This window comes from Sus scrofa, chromosome 15 (assembly GCF_054392235.1).
Source record: "Sus scrofa isolate SSC_HxYL_T2T_F1_AM1 chromosome 15, Sscrofa_HxYL_maternal_Yorkshire_Landrace_v2.0, whole genome shotgun sequence".
Taxonomy (NCBI): Eukaryota; Metazoa; Chordata; class Mammalia; order Artiodactyla; family Suidae; genus Sus; species Sus scrofa.
The window spans coordinates 147713402-147732571 of NC_139397.1; the positions used below are offsets into that span (position 1 = coordinate 147713402).

Sequence of the window (19170 nt, forward strand, 5' to 3'; positions counted from 1 at the left end):
TTCAAAACAGGTCCTTGATAATTTTTAATTAATTCTACCTTTTAAATCCATAAACACAGTTTACTTTTGCCACTTAAAAGATGTTTTCAGTTGCTTTGAAAATCAACATATTTAAACCAGAGAGGCAGCAATCAATCCTCAGAAGGCTCTAGGCTTGAGGCTACATGGACCCCCAAAATCCAGGGAAAAAAGTTGGAAAAGGGCAGGATGTGGCCTCTCTCACTGCAGCTGTGAGAGAACCTACTCAGTGGATCAAAAGATCCCCCCAAGGAGACTCTCCAAAAGTAGATTCTGCTGCTGCGTGGTCGGAAGTATCTTACTGATGAGGTGGAAGTTGACGGTCTTTCCTTACTTTTTTATTTTTTAAGGGCCACACCCACGGCATATGGAAGTTTCCCGGCTAAGGGTTGAATTGGAGCTGTAGCTGCTGGCCTACGACGCAGCCACAGCAACTTGGGATCTGAGCCGTGTCTGCGATCTACACCACAGCTTGTGGCAACACCGGATCCTTTAACCCACTGAGCGAGGCCAGGGATTGAACCTGAATCCTCATGGATACTAGTCAAGTTCTTAACCCCCTGAGCCACAACAGGAACTCCTCTTTCCTTGCTTTGTATCATGATAATTTGTTAATGTGGATTGAACCATGTTTGGGAATAGGTTTAAAAGACCAACAGTTTAAACTCTTGTTTAGTAAAGAGTTAATCTTACCCAAAGAGAGGTCTGGCCTCTTTTTTGGGCTCCTAGGAGGTGACCTCTAGGCCATTGGAATGTCACGTCTGATAAGAGTGTCTCTGCTTACCTGGGGGCCTGGGCCATGTCAGATAAGGTAGAGGCTTTGGGCCGTATGATGATAGTTCAGCTTCCAGAGAAGCTGCAGACTGAGGTCAGCTACCTGGGGGGCCACCTAGGTCTAGGTGGGGGAGCCCCAGGAAAAGCTCTGGATGCCCAGGCTCAGATGGGCTTTCCGGTTGGCCATATTGTCACCCATTGTTGGCTGGGAAGGTTAGCTCTGTCCACAGTTCCACAGGGGAAGCTGGGAAGTTCCAAGTGGAACTTTCCCAGATTTTATCCTATGTATCTCTACTCTTGCCTGATTTAAAACCGTAGCCTTTCAGGAGTTTCCTAGTGGCCTAGTGATTAAGGACTCAGTGTTGTCACTGCCGTGGCTCGGTTTGGATTCTGACCCGGGAACTTCTGCATGCCACGGGGGTGGCCACAAAATACATTAAAATAAAACTGCAGCCTTTCACTGCAATAACCGTAACTGCGAGGAACAGCTCTGCGTCCTTCTCGTGAATTATTGAGCTGAGGGTGGTCTTATGGGCTGTCCCCTAACTTCACAAGCCTCAACTCTGACCCTGTGCCTCTTACAGCCTTCCTTTTCTTGATGTCTTTTTCTCTCCTTCAGTCTGCCCCATTCACACCTGCCGGGTTAGTTTTCCTCAAATCCACGCACCTGTTGTTTTCAGTGACTCCCCAGTGCCTTGCTGGTATTTCTTTGTTAACAGAGTTAATATGCAGCCTGGACTGGGGCTGCTGGGGTGGAAGCTGGGTGACTCCTGGGAGCGCCCAGGGCCCTGCCTTTGCTCCGTGAGCTGTTAGCTCTGCCCTGTTATCACCCACTTGCATGGTGTCTCTTCTTAATGACCTGAGACTTGCCACAGGGCGGGGGGCGGGGGGTGGGTGGGAGTGGACAGCTCTGCTGATGTCATTAATCTCTGCATCCCAGCATCCAGCCCATCCAGGTGGCATCAGGAAATAGCAAGTGAAAAAGTGAATATGGGGAAGTTGATGGGCGTTATGCTTATGTGACCTTCCTTTCAGTCTTTCTTCTGCAGTTACTGAGTGTGGCATTGGCCCTCTCCTGGTATTGCATCTTGCCCTTCTTTGGTTAATGACGATGTTTCTTTGGTTAATGACCTCTTTGGGAACTAGCAGCCTTCTGGGCTTGGTGGCTCAAGCGTGGGGGAGGTGATTGACCTGCCCTGGGGAGTCAAAAACCCCACCCAAACTGGATTCACTGTTTTGGTGAAGTGAGGAGTGTTTTGTTTCATTTGTTTGTTTGTTTTGCTTTTTAGGGCCACACCTGCAGCATATGGAGGTTCCCAGGCTAGGGGTCAAATCGGTGCTGAGCTGCTGGCCTACGCCACAGTCACGGCAACTTGGGATCTGCGACCTACACCACAGCTCAGGGCAACGCTGGATCCTTAACCCACTGAGCGAGGCCAGGGATCGAACCCTCGTCTTCATGGATCCTAGTCGGGATGCTTCACCACTGAGCCTCGAAGGAAACTTCCTGGCTTTTGTCTTTGATGCTGTTGCTAGGTTGGGCAGTTAGAGTTCTGGTTAAGTAGGGGAAAGCCCAGAGGGACCAAGAGGTGTGCGGTGTAAGGAGATAGGCTCGTGTTGGGCAGGTTTCATGATCCTGGGAAGCAGGCATTGTGGCCTTGGGGCTTAGCTGCTGAAGATTTGATGTTGCTTCACTGAACACGTTTTCAGAATCCAAAATAGGCAGCCAAGCTTTGCTCTCCTTCCAGGCGTGCGAGGCAGCCTGGATGATGTTGCTTAGCTAGTGAAATATTGGAATTTTCCTGTTGAAGGTTCACATGTCCTTGGTAGCGTCCTTAAAAACTCAGACAAATGGTAGCTCTGTTGCCAACTACGAAATGTGGACAGTTATACGGCCTTGATAGAGAGAAATGTATTTCTCAAAATAGGCTCCCGCAAATAACTCATGGATAAGATGCTATAATGCTGTGTATTCATCCAAAACTGTAGAAAATGTGGGAGAGCCTGGGAGGTGGGTTTCTTTGGGACACTCCTAACCAAGGATCTGGGGACACATCAGGCCTGAGGATTTGGGGTGATTGTCATGTGTCTTTCACCAACAGAAGCATTTCTGAAATAAGGGGGACCGAAAAAAAATATTGTTATTTTCAAGGCATGTTGAGGGTGAAATTTGAGAAACTAAGATTAGGAGTTGCCTGAGTACACATAAGGTATATTTTAGGCTGTGGCTACTAGGCTTTATATACTCTGCTCAGACTGTAAAGGAATTAATAGCCCACTTCCTTCCTCGTACATTCATTCATTTTAAATCACCTTATAAACTATATGGTTAGATCTAACTTAGTTCCTCTATTAATTGGGGCATTTTGGAAACTACAGGGCTCGCTCTCTACAAATAGGAAGTGGTATTGTTATTATTTAGGAAGCCTGCATTTAGCACCAAAATACACTCACTGTTGCAACGGAGAACACAGGGCCTTAACTATTAACCAAATGAGGCAAAACTATTTAAGGTATGAAGCACGGAAGGAAAAGATGTCCATTCATACACAAATTAGTCTTGAAGGAAAATCCTGTAGTTAACAAAAGTCATAATTGGAAATTGTTCACACATTTTTCCTTGAAAATGGCAAGTAGCCGGATTTTAGAGAAGTATTTTGCTGAACAAGAAGCCAGTAGTCTGATACCTTTTCATTTTTCACTGAAACCAGCCACATCACCCTAATATCCAGTAGAAAGAACATTCTGTGCTGAATCACCAGGACTGAACGTTCAAGGATTTAGAGTCTCATAAAACGATGACTATGTCTTTGGTAAGAGACTGGTCACTTTACAAGAGCTGTAAGAAGCACGAATAAGGTGTACCATCAAAGACCCCCATTTAGGTCCTTGGCTGTCCGTCATAAGGTTGACAAAAATCCCTTCCTTCCCAGGAATTCAAAACTTTTGACTACTGCTGGTATTTCTATTGTAAAGCACCTCGTAAGGAAACTGGGTAGCACCGCTTACCAACAAATGCACGTGGTCACACAGAGAAAGCACTGTATTTCCAAAATATATCAGATCCACAGCCATCAGAGAATCTAAAAAGTGAACAGCCAGGGTTAGCCACGGCTTGGAAACTGTCATTTGCCTCTGGCAGTGGGAGTATGAGTGAACGCCGTCTTTCTAGAGGGCCTCTGACACCTGCGTAATGAATCCACAAATGTTCTTACTCTTGGGCGAAGAGACTCTACTTCTAGGAATGCGTCCTAATGAACCATGAGAATCCATGGGAAAGACATTGCCTACAAGAATGTTTATTATGGAGTTATTTATAGTCGTGAAATATTTGGAGCCACCTAAACGTCCAAGAATAGGCGATCGACTGTTTGGATGATGACATGTCTGTAAAATGGAGCATCGTTAAAAATATTTTAGAAAGCAGTTAATAACCTGGAAAGAGGCCCACAGTAGATGGACTAGAAAAGCAGAGTCCCAAATTGGATGGTAGTATGGTCTGATTTTGTTTATAAAGGGTGTTATTACATATGGAATTTTAAGCACACGTAGATATTTGAAATGACCTGCAAGAATGCTCATCAGAAACATTTCACAGTACTTGTAGTTGATTGGTCAGATTCTGAGGGAATTTTCCTCTTTTTACTCATATGTGTTTAAATTTTTTTTTTTTTTGCAATAAATGGGTCACTTATGTAATAAGGGAAAATTTACTTAAAAAGAGCAGTCCCCTTAATGTGCATCTATTTAGAGCATGAGTTTAAACGTGTTCACATAACCATAGGGAATCCTGATGAACTTGAAAAAGGGGGCTGAGCTATTTTGTATTTTCTAGTTTTACTTGGGGGAAAACACCTCAATACGTTACATAAATCTATCTTTTAAAAAGCTCTTCAGAGTCACGAATTCAAGTTTTACAGTCGATTCCTTCCTGGCATCTCTAAAATTAAAGCACTTACCTGATAGTCTAATCTGCCTGGTGGTAAAAATAGTCCCTTTTCAGAAACGCCCGCTTTCCTTCCATAAATCCATACGTCTGATTCCTAATTAGGATGCTGCTGCCTGTCCATTGAAGTCCTGGTCCCACCGAAGGAGTCACCAAGGAAATGACCACTTCCCATCAAAGGCAGGTCTCCTAACACCACAAGCTTTTCCCTGCCCTCCTGCAAGCTCCATCCCCCGTCTGCATGCCTCCTCCGCCATGAAGCCCACCCCCAGGCTTTGCTCACTTCACCAGGACTTCTCTTAAGGCCTGATCCCTCTCTTGGAGCTTGAAGTCTCTGTCCTCCTGGACTGCCTGATGGAAACGGGACTCAGCCTGATTGATGTCCACCTGCCTGGCCAGGCCTGCAGAGATCTTGAACATTCTGGAGGCTCAAGACGTATTCACCAAGTGGAGGGGAGTTGGAGGAGGCTTGAAAGCGCAGGCATTCTTTGGGTCTCATCCCAGTGCTTCTTGGTAAATTACAGTCATAGAAACATTTACAAATGCTTTCCTTCACCCACTGGATACAAACTCCTCTCCTCACTACTCCCTTAGCAGGTGGGTGCACCCTTAGCTGAAGAGCCACCATTCCCTGGGGAAAACATCAGTTTACCAGCCAAGCAGTGAAATTTCACTTTTGTTTCTTTACCTGTTTACTGTTTACCCTTCCCCGGAGCTGACCAGTTGATGCTTCTTTTCCTCATTTTAAACCCGTGTCTCATTTTTTCCACGCAGTGAAGATTGCATGCTAAATTATTGCTATTTCTAAAGCGTTGCTCAGCCCTTGGCGTAGCTTTTATTTGTCACAGAGTCAGCGGGATCTCAAGGCTTGTTTCTTTGTGAGGCTCGGGGTAAAGAGATGGTCCTTATTAGTCTCTCTTCCTAACCATGAGGGTCTTTTGTAAGGGTCTCAGAAGAGGGTCTTCCGCTCACCAGACATGCATGCTTCCATTTGAAATTAGCATGTGTCCTTTAAAAAGAAACCCTAGCCTGTCATCGGTTGAGTGTTTTCTGTGAGAAGTGATGGATTTTTACCAGGAGAGGGGAAGCCTTCTCGACACAGTGACTCAGAGAAATGACAGAACAGAACTGGAAAATTCCTCCCTGTTGAGAGCACCTGAGAATACACAGTGTCCTTTCCTTAAACCAAGGCCTCTGTTTCAGCACTTGACATGCTGTGAGTTCCCATCAGTCCTGGGCGTGTCTTTTTTTTTTTTGTCTTTTTGCCTTTTCTAGGGCCGCTCCTGTGGCATATGGAGGTTCCCAGGCTAGGGGTCTAATGGGAGCTGTAGCCACCAGCCTATGCCAGAGCCACAGCAACACAGAATCCAAGCCGCATCTGCAACCTACACCACAGCTCACAGCAACGCCGGATCCTTAACCCACTGAGCAGGGCCAGGGATCGAACCGGCAACCTCAGGGTTCCTAGTCGGATTCGTTAACCACTGCACCATGAAGGGAACTCCCTGTGCGTGTCTTAAAGACCGAGTCCTCTACACTTTCTGTTATTGCTGAGCTGAAAGGCTTCAGAGGAAGCAGGTGCTTGTGCACTGCTGATGCGGGAGCAAAACCATCCATCCTCTTATGGAAGGGAAGTTGACCTTCTGTAATGAACAGAACCACACCTGTGCAGTGGACTGGATGCTTGTGTCCTTCCACACCCACATACTGACATCCTAACCCCCACGGTGCTGGTATCAGGAGGTAGGGCTTTTGGAAGGTGACTAGGTCATGAGGGCGGAGTTCTCATGAATGGGATTAGTGCCCTTAGGAAAGAAACCCCAGAGAGATCCCCTGTCTGGGTCTTGGCTTTCCCAGCCTCCAGAACTGTGAGAAATAAATATTGGCTGTCTTTAAGCCCCCCAGCCTATGGCATCGTGTTAGAGCAGCCTGATCAGACTAAGACAACAGGCATTTCCTCTTTGACCCAGCAATTCCTTTTCTCAGAATTACCCTGAAGACATGTCCTGAAACACGAAACAAGACACACACAAGGTCGGTCTTCGTGGCATTATTTTTAGACGGATCTCTTTTTTCGTGGCCCCGCCCATGGCATGCGGAAGTTCCCGGGCCAGGGATTGAACCCACAGCACAGCAGTGACCTGAGCTGCTGCAGTGCTAATGCTAGATCCTTAACCTGCTATGTGTGCTACCGGAGAATGCCGGCATTATTTTTGCTAGCAAAGTATCGGACACAATCTACACAGCCACCCAAAGATGGTTGGTTGAATACCAGCAACCCATGGAAGTCTTAGGCAGCAGAATTGGGAAGGAGGAAGGCGTTTCTGAACTGATGTGGAGCTATTTCCAGAGCTGTGTGAAAGAAGCAAGGGAATTTGTGAACCAAAGAAGAGGAAGTCACACAATTATACACACACCTTCCCCCGACCCCCAACGAGAAACACAGGAAGGAAAAAAGAGAAACCAGTAAAATGGTTATTTCCAGAGTTGGGGCAGAGGGTAAGACCTTTCTGAGTGTACTTTTTACAACATTTTGATGGGAAACCACATAGATATTTTACATATTCAAATAATTTTTAAAAATCCAAAAATATTGGGGGGGGGGATCAAACCTAGAACTGAAAATGCCCTGAAACAAATGAACCTGGGTAATTATCAAATTGATAATATAATTCAACTAATTTTTTAAGGTCGTACCCTGTCTTTTTGCTGTTACTGAGATCCATTCTAGGACTCAAAAAAAGCAAAGACATTTTCAACTTGACTTAGTAGGTGTTGTGGGTTGAGTGGATACGTTGAGGTCCTAAGGCCTGGTAGCCGTGAACTTGATTTGGAAATAGAGTCTTTGCCAGTGTAATGGAGGTAAGATGATATCCTACTGATTAGCCCTAATCCAATAACTGAAATAGAGTCTTTGCCAGTGTAATGGAGGTAAGATGATATCCTACTGATTAGCCCTAATCCAATAACTGGCGTCTTTATAAGAAGAGGGACATTTCAACACAGAGAAACAGACACACAGACAGGAGGGCACTGTGTAAAGACGTTGGCAGAAATTGAAGTGAGGAGTTCCCGTTGTGGCGCAGTGGTTAACAAATCTGACTAGGAACCATGAGGTTGCAGATTCGATCCCTGGCCTTGCTCAGCGGGCTAACGATCCAGCATTGCCGTGAGCTGTGGTGTAGGTCGCAGACTCGGCTCGGATCCCGTGTTGCTGTGGCTCTGGTGTAGGCCAGTGGCTACAGCTCCGATTAGACCCCCTAGCCTGGGAAGTCTATATGCTGCGAGAGCGGCCCAATAAATGGCAAAAAAAAAAAAAAAAAAAAAAAGAAAAGAAATTGAAGTGATGCATTTATAAGCTAAGGATTCCAGGTGTTGCCAGCAGCCACCAAAAACTAGGAGAGGCATGGAACTGATTCTGCCCTGCAGCCTTCAGATGGAGCATGGGCTTGCCTTGATTTTGGACTTCTGGTCTCCAAGATTGTGAGAGAACAAATTTCTGTTTGTTTGTTTTTTTCCTTTTTCTTTTTGTCTTTTTAGGGCTGCACTTGCAGCATATGGGGGTTCCCAGGCTAGGGGTCAAATCGGAGCTGTAGCTGCTGGCCTGCACCACAGCCAGAGCAACTCAGGATCTTCGACCTATATCCCAGCTCACGGCAATGGCAACATGGGATCCTTAACCTACTGAGCGAGGCCAGGGATCGAACCCATGTCCTCATGGATACTAGTTGGTTTCATCAATCACTGAACCACGACAGGAACTCCGAATTTCCATTGTTCTTAAGCCATCCAGTGTGTGATTCTTTGTTGCAGCTGCTTTAGGAAACTCATGTGGTAGATTTGTTATTGGTTATGGCACAGGTAGAGTAATTGCGAAATTCTTCTTTGTGCATTTGCAGAATAGAGCATCATCCTACAACACACTGATGTTCGGAAGCAAGGTCCTCGCAGTTAGAAAAGGGAGAGGAAAACACGGACTAGAGAGAGAGGAGGAAAGCTGTTGGATTGTAACTTATTTATTTATTTTTGTCTTTTTTTGCCTTTTCTAGGGCCACTCCCGAGGCATGTGGAGGTTCCCAGGCTAGGAGTCGAATTGGAGCTGTTGCCTCTGGCCTATGCCACAGCCACAGCAATGCCAGATCCTTAACCCACTGAGGATCTGAGCCGCGTCTGCGACCCACACCACAGCTCGTGGCAACGCCGGATCCTTAACCCACTGAGCAGGGCCAGGGATCGAACCCATGACCTCATGGTTCCTAGTTGGATTCATTAACCACTGTGCCATGATGGGAACTCCTATTGGACTGTAATTCAAGATATGCATAGGAACTCTCCCTCTCTCTCTGTCTCTCTCTCACTCACACACACACATTTCCTAGCTCTGTCTCCGAAGTCCTAGGAGTGGTGACCTTCCAGTAGTAATGAGCACCTAGAGCCCACAGATCTTGGTGTCTAAATATCATCCTGCATTGAAAGGAACTAGGGCTCCTTGGAGAAATGGCTGACTCCAGGTCTGGGGTATGGAAATTCTGTGTATAAAGTGCCTTCCTGTGTGAGAAAGTAAGGAAATGCTTGAAGACACGAAGGAATCTGTTAAAGGGACTACCAGCCAGCTTACAGGGGGTCTTACTGGCTGCATTTGTGATAGTGTGAACATCAATAGGAATCTGACAGTAATGAATTCAGTGGACACATTGAATTTAAAAAAACACGAAACAAACCATCAGCAGAGTGAACCTCAAAAACAAAACAAAAGCCAAAGGAGGGGTCTCCTTCAGAGAAGAGTGTCAACTCACAGAAACAGGAGGAATAAGAGAAGATTCCCTTTGACAATCCCAATGTAATGGTTGCTTCGGGAAGGATCCTTAAAGGATGTTAAAAGAATCAAAGGAAAGAGGATATTTACATGGTCTCCAACTGTCACGTTACAGAAAACGTATTCGTTGCAAAAGGAAAAATTGTACCTTTGCTTGGGAGCAATCTGACAGCTTCTGAATTAACCAAACGATCAAGCTTAGTGTCAGGAATAGCAGGCCAGCTGACATAAGAGCCTCTGGATGGGGTGCCGTTGGAAGTACACGCCCCCTGGATGCATCCTGGCTAAAAATATGTAACCTGAATCGAACCAAGTGTCTGGCCCTAACGTCCAGTTTAAAGAGAATATGGGGAGTGAAGGAAAAGGTTAAAACACTGCACATGGAAGCAGCCAGACCCACGCGTGGGGAGTGGGGGCATTCTGTGATTCAATCACAGGTTTCCACAATGCAATTGTGGAAAAAAAATGCGGAGACTGTTGAGATGCTAGGAGTCTGAAGACAACAAACTAACCAATGCAGTGCTTGAAATTTGACTAGTCCTTGATTCACAAATCCCAGCTATGAAAGAGATTTGGGGGACAACTGGGGAAAATTTGAACGGAATTGGCTCTTAGATTGTGGAATGATAATGGAATGCATGTTCTTAGGTGTGACAATGGCGTTGTGCTTGTGTAGAAGGGTCTCCTTATGCCTAGAAGCTCTGTGCTGGATATTTAGGGGTGAAGTGTCTGATGCCTGCAATTTCCTTTCATGTGGCTTAGTGGAAACAGAAGAGGGAGAAAGAGAATGCAAATAGGCAAAGTTTTAATACATTTTTGAGTCTAGGTGGAGGGTACATGGGAGAGCATTGTACTTTTCTGCCTGTTTTTCTCTATGTTTAAATTTCTTTCTTTATAAAAATTTGGGCAAAAGGAAAAAAGGATTTAGAGAAAGAGCCCATTTGGTTTAAAGAACTGTGTTAACAATCAAATTAAAATGCAGTCAGGTGTAAGGTATAGAAGATTGAGCTAAGGATGGACCGAGGGAATGAAGTGCATTTTATGAGGCACCTTGCCAAGCCTGGGAGGTCCTCCTAGAACACAAGCTCAGGAAGGCAGAGCTTTTGTCCCCTGTGTCCACCTCTGACCCTCTGGCACCTAGAGCCCGGATCATAGTAGGTGCTTAAAAGCATCCGTGTATAAATAGCACAGTGATAATAACACACCTTTGTGTGATTTCTAATTATTTTTTCAGAAGACACGCTCGGTCAAACATGAAGAGCATTTGGATAGATTTTCACCTTCTTTATGAAATTGCAGAGGGTGAGACCAATTTACACCCAATTTATACAGTGTCCCTCTGTCCTCTTTCTCGTACTCAGTATGAGAATTTTAAGCAATTTGCCAATTTGATACAGGGAAAAAAGTTTTGTTTTGCATTTCTTTCTTGTGAAGTTTTTGTGACTTTGTATATTGTTTCATACTTTTGTGAATAATCTTTTTGAAACTGTGGGCAACTATTAGTCAAATCCGTATCACCTGCCTTCACTGATCAAGGTCGTTTTAAGACCTGCATGACTTCCAGGTGGCTCTCAGCCAAAACCCTAAGATGTTTACCTGGGTTGTTTTCCAGGAACTTGGCGTCAGCCGCCTCTAGTTTGAGCTGAGCTGAAAGTCAGCCGCATCTCGCTCGGGCTGGGCTGGTTAAGACTCGATAGGACCGCTGACCCTCCACCTGGGCACAAGCAGGTGTTTATTCCAGGACCCTTAGATGTCAGGGGGCTGGAAGCTCCACCCTCAGACTGTGCTAAGCACTTTGCTTCCACTTTTGAATGTGCAGAGGTCTGTAGCTTGGTTACACCTGCACAGAGAGGTAACAACGCACCTTCTCCCAATTTCTTACCCCCACGCTCCCCAGGCTCCCGACATGCCTCGGCCTCCCTGCGTCTTTATAAACCCTCTCTTGGCTGCAAACTTTGGTGGTGACTCAGCATTTTGGATTGCTGTGTATCAGGCAAAGCAGACATCGTTTGGTAAGTTTTCTTGTCTTTTTTTCCCCTTTTCTTTTCTTTTTTTTTTTTTGGCTATGCTGGCTGCATGCAGAAGATCCTGTCCAGGGATTGAACCCTTGCCACAGCAGTGACCTGAGCCACAGCAGTGACAATGCTGGTCCTTAACTTGCTGAGCCACCAGAGAACACCTTGCTTATTTTCATTTTAGGGTTTATGTGGTTTTCTAATGGACTTGTAAATTCAGTGAACGGTATGGTTTGTATAGTTTTTTTTAAACGACCCGTTTTGTAGGCAAATAACATTTCTACAATACGTGTGAATGGAAGTATCAGTGCGGGCCGAAGGTGCTGAGTGATGGGCAGTGGGGTCGGCTCTATACCCCTCTCTCTGGGCCTCCTCGAGTCCTGGGTCTGTTTTTTCGTGGAGTTGGGGCTGCTGCGTGTTAAGCCCGGAGATGAGGATATTGGGGGGTGGGTGCAGAGAAGGGTCTCACAAGGCCTTTCCATCCAGCCCCTGCCTTCAGCCAGGCCAGGGCATTGTATTCTGGTTTTACAGAAAGGACGGCTGAGGGGACAAGACCTCTCTCTGTGGATGTGTGCTGTTCCAGGGCCACGTGGGCGAGGTGGGGGCCAGGGCAGGCTCTTACTCCTGACACGTGCTGTGACCTCAGGTCACTTCTAGGAGGTCCCCTCACCACAGCCTGTTCTCCTGCCCTCATCTGAGACTGTCGCCATCAAAACCAGACTTGCCTTGTTTGCTGCTCTGGTCTCTCTTTTTTTTTTTCCTTTAATTTTTTAACTTTACTGGATTTACAGTGTTCTGTCAAATTCTGCCGTACAGCAAAGAGACCCAGCCATACACACATACATTCTTCTCCTGTTATCATGTTCTGTCACAAGGGATTGGATAGAGTTCCCTGTGCTGGACAGCAGGGCCCCCATTACCTGTGCATCCTCTGTGTAAGAGTTTGCATCAACGAACCCCCAACCCCCCCTCCCCCTCGGCAGCCACAAGTCTGCTCTCCATGTCATGAGTCTGTTTCTGCTCTGTAGACAGGTTCATTTGTGCCTCGATTGGTCTCCTTTCCACTATCATATGACTGATTTCACTGCAGGCTTCAGGGGACAAAAAGCCCAATGGCTGACTGTATATCAGCTGCCACCTGTTCCGTAATTAATTCCACCAGCGAGTCTTGACGACCCCGTGGCTGCCTGATGCTGACTTGAGGTTTCTCCACAAGTTTCCTTGGCCTGCCACGTGTCCTCAGATGTGGCAGCTGCCTTCTCCAGAGCTTGGGATCCACAAGAGGGAGAGGCCAGTGCCTGCTGCCTCTCTTGACCTTGACACCAATTCACACACCATGACGTCCACGGTCAAAGTGGTCACTAAGTCCAGCCCACACTTGATGGGAGGCCCTGAATCCGGGCCACGGCTGTGGCAATGCCAGATCCTTAACCAGGGAACTCCTAGTGATTCGATATTTTTACAGACTCTACTCCATTTGAAGTTATTATAGGCTATTGGCTATCTTCTCTGTGCATCGTATTTATCTCCCACCCAGTAGTTTGTTTCTCTTATCCCTTTCCCCCTTCCTGCCCACCTGCCTCGCTCAATCTATGAGTCTGTCTCGGTTTTGTTACAGTCAGTGGTTTATTAGGTTTCACATAGGAGTGAAGACATGCAGTGTTTGTCTTTGCGTCTAACTGATCTCCTAAGCCAGAGGCAAAACAGTGCAATGAGGCTTCGTGGAGGCTTTGCTGCTTGAGTTGAAAGGTGGTGGGAAGCCCAAGGCTGTCAAGTTCAAGCACAGGCACAGAGCCCTGTGAGGGCCTGGTGCCATCCAGGGACAAAATCCAGATTACCAGCCATCAAAGGGCTGCCAAACCTTCAGCCGCCTCCAAGAGGGCTCAGTGGGAGACAGACAGGTCAGGGCGCCTGCCGCAGGCAAGGACCTGGAACACGTGGGCTCTGCATGGTGATGAAGGCAGGTCCTTAAAAATAAAGCCAGAGTGATGATAATGGAAGTTGGAACAATGAGTATAAATCCAAGGACAATTCATAAGAACCGTGCAATACGAGACTTCTTTCTTTCTTTTTTTTTTTTCACTTTGAAAGTAGTCACAGCTTATTAACTGACCAGATTACAAAAATAATCATGGTGGAAACCTTAGCTCATCCTTCCAATAAGCCTGTGGATCCCATCTTTCCTGTTGCCGGCATCTCCACCTTCGCCAAAATGGATGTGGTCTTTTTCTTCACTCCACTGCGTGGGGAAGACAGTTCAAAGGGCCGCAGGAAGTCGTCTGCTTCTTTGAAACATTTTCCAACATTCATGAGTGTAGATCTCATGAATCAGGTGCTCCCTGCCCTTGATGCCATATTTACCAAGGGATGAAGTGGTCAACACTCTTATCAAGGCAGTTCCCTTCTGGTTGATTTAACCAGACTTGTAGATTAATAAACCACACTTAAGATCAGTTCCTTCGCTGACTTCAGGTTCGGGTACCCCAAGGCAATACAGGGCTCCCCGAGTCTCAGCATGTTAACTGGAGCCTCAGTGAGTTTCATGAAGGTGCCACCGATGAGCTGATGGAGGCAAAGAAGCTGCAACATTTTGGGCTCACACCACTGATACCTTTGATCCTGAAGACAGATGCCACTTCGGGTTCTGCAGGTACCCAGCGGTTGCCACCTTTTCTTGCCATCCTAGCCATTCAAATCTCAGTTCTGTACATCTGCTTATATTCCTTAAAACAGTGCATAGATTTTTCATAGATAAGCTTCCTTCTTGCCTTCCCAAGCATCTTCTGGGCAAACTTCTTTCTCAGGCACTTGTTTTTAAGCTCTGGAAATTCTTTCATGTTTTCTTAAGGGTTTCTGGCCAGGCAGGAATTTTCTTCTTCTTCTTTTCTGTACCCTCCATGGTTCCAGCCAGGAAAGACTAAGAACTCTTAATATGTATAAGAATCGCAGAGGAAATTCAAGCTGTTCAGACTCCAAAAGACCTTTATCAAGCACCTAGTATGCGGCAAGCACTGTTTTAAATGTTTTCCGTACGTTCTTTCATTCATTTCTCATGACTCTGTGGAGTGGGGTAGTCCTTATTAAGTTCAGAAATTTTTTGCTCCTTGGCCTTCACTTTTTTCTTACCCAGTGCTTTTTCACCAGTTGGTATAAGTTCTAGAATTTCAGGGAGATGATCTGTCATTGCCTTCAGCACCTTTTTATTGATTGCTCGCAGTGATTACTGTGTTTTTGCAAGCATAGATTAGTTACCTAGACCTGTCAGTTTCTTCAATGCACTAGTGTTATTTACCAAACAACATTTTAGGGGGTTATACTTTCTGGCTTTGCCATCTTTCGTCTGGAAAGTTTTGGCAACATAATCAATTGCCTTGATCCATCTACCTTTGAAGAGGGATTCGTGCAGCTACCTCTTGATACTGATGGTTTAACTCTGAGACTGCCACTCCTACCCACCCAACATGCTTAAAATGAAGGAGAAAGAAAGAACAATACATCAGGGCAAAGGAAAATTGACAAACATCCTTTTTAAATGAAAATTAACTGGGACAAAATTCTCAGGGATCTGCCCGGAGCCAGAATCTTCCCTAGAAGAGCTGTTTTATGTTGCCAAAGGACATGTACAGTCAAGGTCAGCATCCTTCCTATGGAGCATGACTAGAGGTGGTTGGGGCCTGGAAACCTTTCAAGCAAGAATGCATCAGAGCCACACAACTAAAACCTACCGACAGGCTTCTGGACCATGGGCTTTAGGGCCTTGGGGTTTATGAGAAGTTTCCAGGGAAGTGGTTGCTAAAGGTTCCCCTGAGTCACCAAATAAGGAGTTTTCTGGTAGCAATCAGCACTCAGAATGTTGGAGGTACTCAATAACTATTCATTATATGAGTGAACGCATAAATAAATGGATTCCTCTGGTTTGTAGGGGGTGAAGCATCTGCCAAGAGTCATGATTTTTGTTTTATGGTAGCTAACCCCAAAAATGATTCATCTTCCTATTATTGATAATAAAGATAACAGAACAGATCATCTATGAAGGCAACTGTTGATTTGTCCTCAGGGCCGCCATGTGCGGCAGGTCAGGCTGTGCCCTGCCCAACTCCAGAGCTCCCTTTTATATAGATGACAAGAGGGAATGGTGCCCTCTAGAGTTGGGCCCTGGAATCACATCCTCCAATTAAACAAAGGGTACTTTCTCAAATCTGTGACAGGGGAGGCATGTGTCCAGATCATTTTATTCATTCATTCATCAACTCATTTAGGCCTGGGGATATGACCTGGGGACAAAGACACCCTGAACCAGGTATTAGAAAATATAAGTAATTGGGGAAATTATAAGTTGATGTATATGTTGAGGATATGGGAGCCTAGGAGAGGAGTTTCTAGTGCAACCTAAGGGAGGGATGGATGGTTGGGGAAGGCTTTTTGGAAGAAGCTGTAGAAGAATGGATAGAAAGTATCGAGGCAACAGTGGTGGGTGGGGGAGCAGCAGGTGCAAAGTCCCGGCAGGGAGAGAGATTTTAAATCCTTGAGACTTAATAACAGGTAACACATGTTGGACATTGATCACAGATCTCAGCACTTTATTTTTTTTATTTTTTGAATTTTTTGCTTTTTAGGGCCGCACCCACGGCATATGGAGGTTCCCAGGCTAGGGGTCTAATCGGAGCTACAGCCACTGGCCTACACCACAGCCACAGCAACGCTGGATTCTTTTTTTTTTTTTTTTTTGTCTTTTTGCCATTTCTTGGGCTGCTCCTGTGGCACATGGAGGTTCCCAGGCTAGGAGTCCAATTGGAGCTGCAGCTGCCAGCCTACGCCAGAGCCACAGCAACACGGGATCCGAGCCGTGTCTGCAACCTACACCATAGCTCACGGCAACACCGGATCGTCAACCCACTGAGCAAGGGCGGGGATCAAACCCGCAACCTCTTGGTTCCCAGTCGGATTCGTTAACCACTGCGCCATGACGGGAACTCCAACGCTGGATTCTTAACCCACTAAGTGAGGCCAGGGATCAAACCCACAACCTCATGGTTCCTAGTCAGATTCATTTCCACTGAGCCACGGGAACTCCAGTTCTCAGCGCTTCATGTATATTAACTTTTTCTTTTTTCCCCCCACAATGCCTCCAATGAGTTAAGCATTGCTATTTTCCTCAACTTAAAGATGCATAACCCGAGTCAAAGCAAGCCTGAGTAACTTGCCTAAGGTCACACCTAATAAATGATGGAGCAGGAGTCAAACTTGGGAATCTATGCTAAGAGTCCACAGCCTTTTTTTTTTTTTTTTTCAAGGTTCAAGATATTTTAAAGATTTTCTTACATTTTAAAAGAATTTTAAAAGTTGTAAGTATAGTATAAAGAAACTTTTTTTTTTTAACTTTTTCTGAACTGTTGGAGGGTTAGTTGCTGACCGGATGTCTTCTCATCTGCAAGTACTTTTTAATGTGTATTTTCTACAACCAAGGACCAGCTCCTATATAACCAAAATACAGGCATTCAAGTCAGAAAATTAACTTCGATACACTGTTGCCAACTCCTGTTCAGACTCCACTCCAATTTTGCCTATTGTTCACTCAGATCCTTTGCAGCCAAAAGATCCAATCCAGGGTCACCCAGGATGTCCAGGTGTCCGGCTGCTTTGGGTCTTCTTCTGTCGGAGAAGTTCCTCAGTCGTTGCCTGGCATCTGTCACTTGGACACAGTGATTTCAAGCCAATGATGTTGCAGGCTCTTTTCTGAGATTTTCAAAGATTCGGTTCAGGCTTTGTGCATTCGGCAGCTACCACTGTGTTTAGTTTGGCAGGTTTTTGAAGTTTACAAAAATGAAACCACGCTGTAGGTATGTTCCGATCTCCCCCAAAGACGGATGCAGTTTACCGTGTGCTAGTCTGTGCCAGGCCCTGTCTGTGTGTTTTCTGGTTTGATACTCGGCTCTTTTCCTCACAGCGGGAGGGACTGAGGCTCGGAAAGTGTGAGAATTTATTTACGCCAAACCATACACTGCTTTGAGGACAACCCATGACTCAAGCCCCGCCCTGAACCACTCTGATGTCTTGCCTGTATGAGGAGCCTCCTGGGTCTTGAAGGCCAGAGAAATAGGCTTCTTGGGTCCACTGCCCCGCCTTCCACATCCTCCTCAGAGCAAGCCCAGGAGGTAAAAATTTTTAAATTAAGAATTCCAGGAGTTCCCGTTGTGGCTCAGTGGTTAACGAATCTGACTAGGAACCATGAGGTTGCGGGTTTGATCCCTGGCCTAGCTCAGTGGGTTAAGGACCCAGCATTGCCGTGAGCTGTAGTGTAGGTCGCAGATGCGGCTCGGATCCTGCATTGCTGTGGTTCTGGTGTAGGTCGGTGGCTACAGCTCCGATTCGACCCCTAGCCTGGGAACCTCCATATGCCACAGGAGCAGCCCCAGAAAAGGCAAAAAGACAAAAAAAAAAAAAAAAAAAAAAAAGAAGAATTCCAGAGAATAGAAAAAATACAACCAATAAGATGCAGGATTATGACCAAAAAAAGAAACAGAATAATTAACATTATGCAGAAGGGATAGAACCAGTAAAATAATAATTTAAGAACAAAATTAGGTTACTGAAAAGTTATGGTTATAAACATTCATGCAAACACAATAAAAGGATATGTAAAGGATTATAGCTTAAAAAGAAATAGAAAAGAAAATAAGGTAAAACCTACAAATCCCCAAAATCTTAGGAATTTAAACAGAAAGATAATTTCAAATCCCACCCCCCCACCCTGCCCCCCCCACATTTATTTTTGTTCTTAAAGCCAGAAGCACTGGATTTTAATACTGATAAAGGTAAAATGCAAAAGGAAGACATTTAAAAGGTGATTAAGATATAGAATGAGAAAGATGATAAGAGGGGAAAGTAAGGAAGCCTAAAAATTAGAAGATAGGCAAGAGTAAACTTGAGGGCCTCTGCAAACACTGTTTCCTAAAATGACCTTTGCAATGGAGGGGATTAGGATGGTGGAATAGAAGGACTGGAGCTCAACTTCTCTCCTAAAACCAACAAAATTTACAACCAAATGCTGAGCAATCTTCAATCAAATGGACCGGAAACTTTCGAAAAGATATCCTACCCTAGAAGACAAACAGGAGGCCACATCAAGAGGTAGGAGGGACGATTACATGATACAAGCAACCCCATACCTCCCGGTAGGAAGCCCCACAGACTGGAAAGTAACCGTATCACAGAGACTCACCTACAGGGGAGAGAGTTCTGAGCCCCACATCAAACTCCCACGTGTGGGGATCTGGCACTAGGAGAAAGAGCCCCTGGAGCATCTGGCATTGAAGGCCAGTGGGGCTTGTGCACAGGAGCTCCACGGGACTGGGGGAAGTGGAGACCCCATTCTTAAAAGGCGCACATGGATTTTCACATGTACTGGGTCCCAGGGCAAAGCAAAGTCTCCATAGGAATCTGGGTCAAACCCGACTGCAGTTCTTGGAGGACCTCCTGGGAAAACAGGGGTGCATGTGGCTTGTTGTGGGGGAAGGACACTGGAAGCCAAGCTCTTGAGAATATTCATCAGTGTGCCTTTCTCTGGAGGATGACATTTTGGGAAAATATGGCCCCAACCA

At 45.7% G+C, this 19170-nt stretch overlaps 2 protein-coding genes and 1 pseudogene across 5 annotated transcripts in view; 1 reads left to right on the plus strand and 2 right to left on the minus strand.

The window, feature by feature from the left end:
- The window catches only part of NGEF (neuronal guanine nucleotide exchange factor), a 126692-nt gene that overhangs the window by 47943 nt on the left and 59579 nt on the right, over window positions 1–19170 (minus strand). The gene's annotated exons all lie outside the window — the stretch shown is intronic.
- Window positions 11512–19170, plus strand: part of NEU2 (neuraminidase 2) — a 105497-nt gene continuing 97838 nt past the window's right edge. For all 3 annotated transcript variants that reach the window (XR_014830286.1, XR_014830287.1, XM_021074906.2), the window contains exon 1: window positions 11512–11566. The gene's annotated coding sequence lies outside the window, so the exon portion shown is untranslated. The remainder of the gene's footprint in view (window positions 11567–19170) is intronic.
- LOC146396206 (large ribosomal subunit protein uL30 pseudogene) lies at window positions 13594–14471 on the minus strand (annotated as a pseudogene).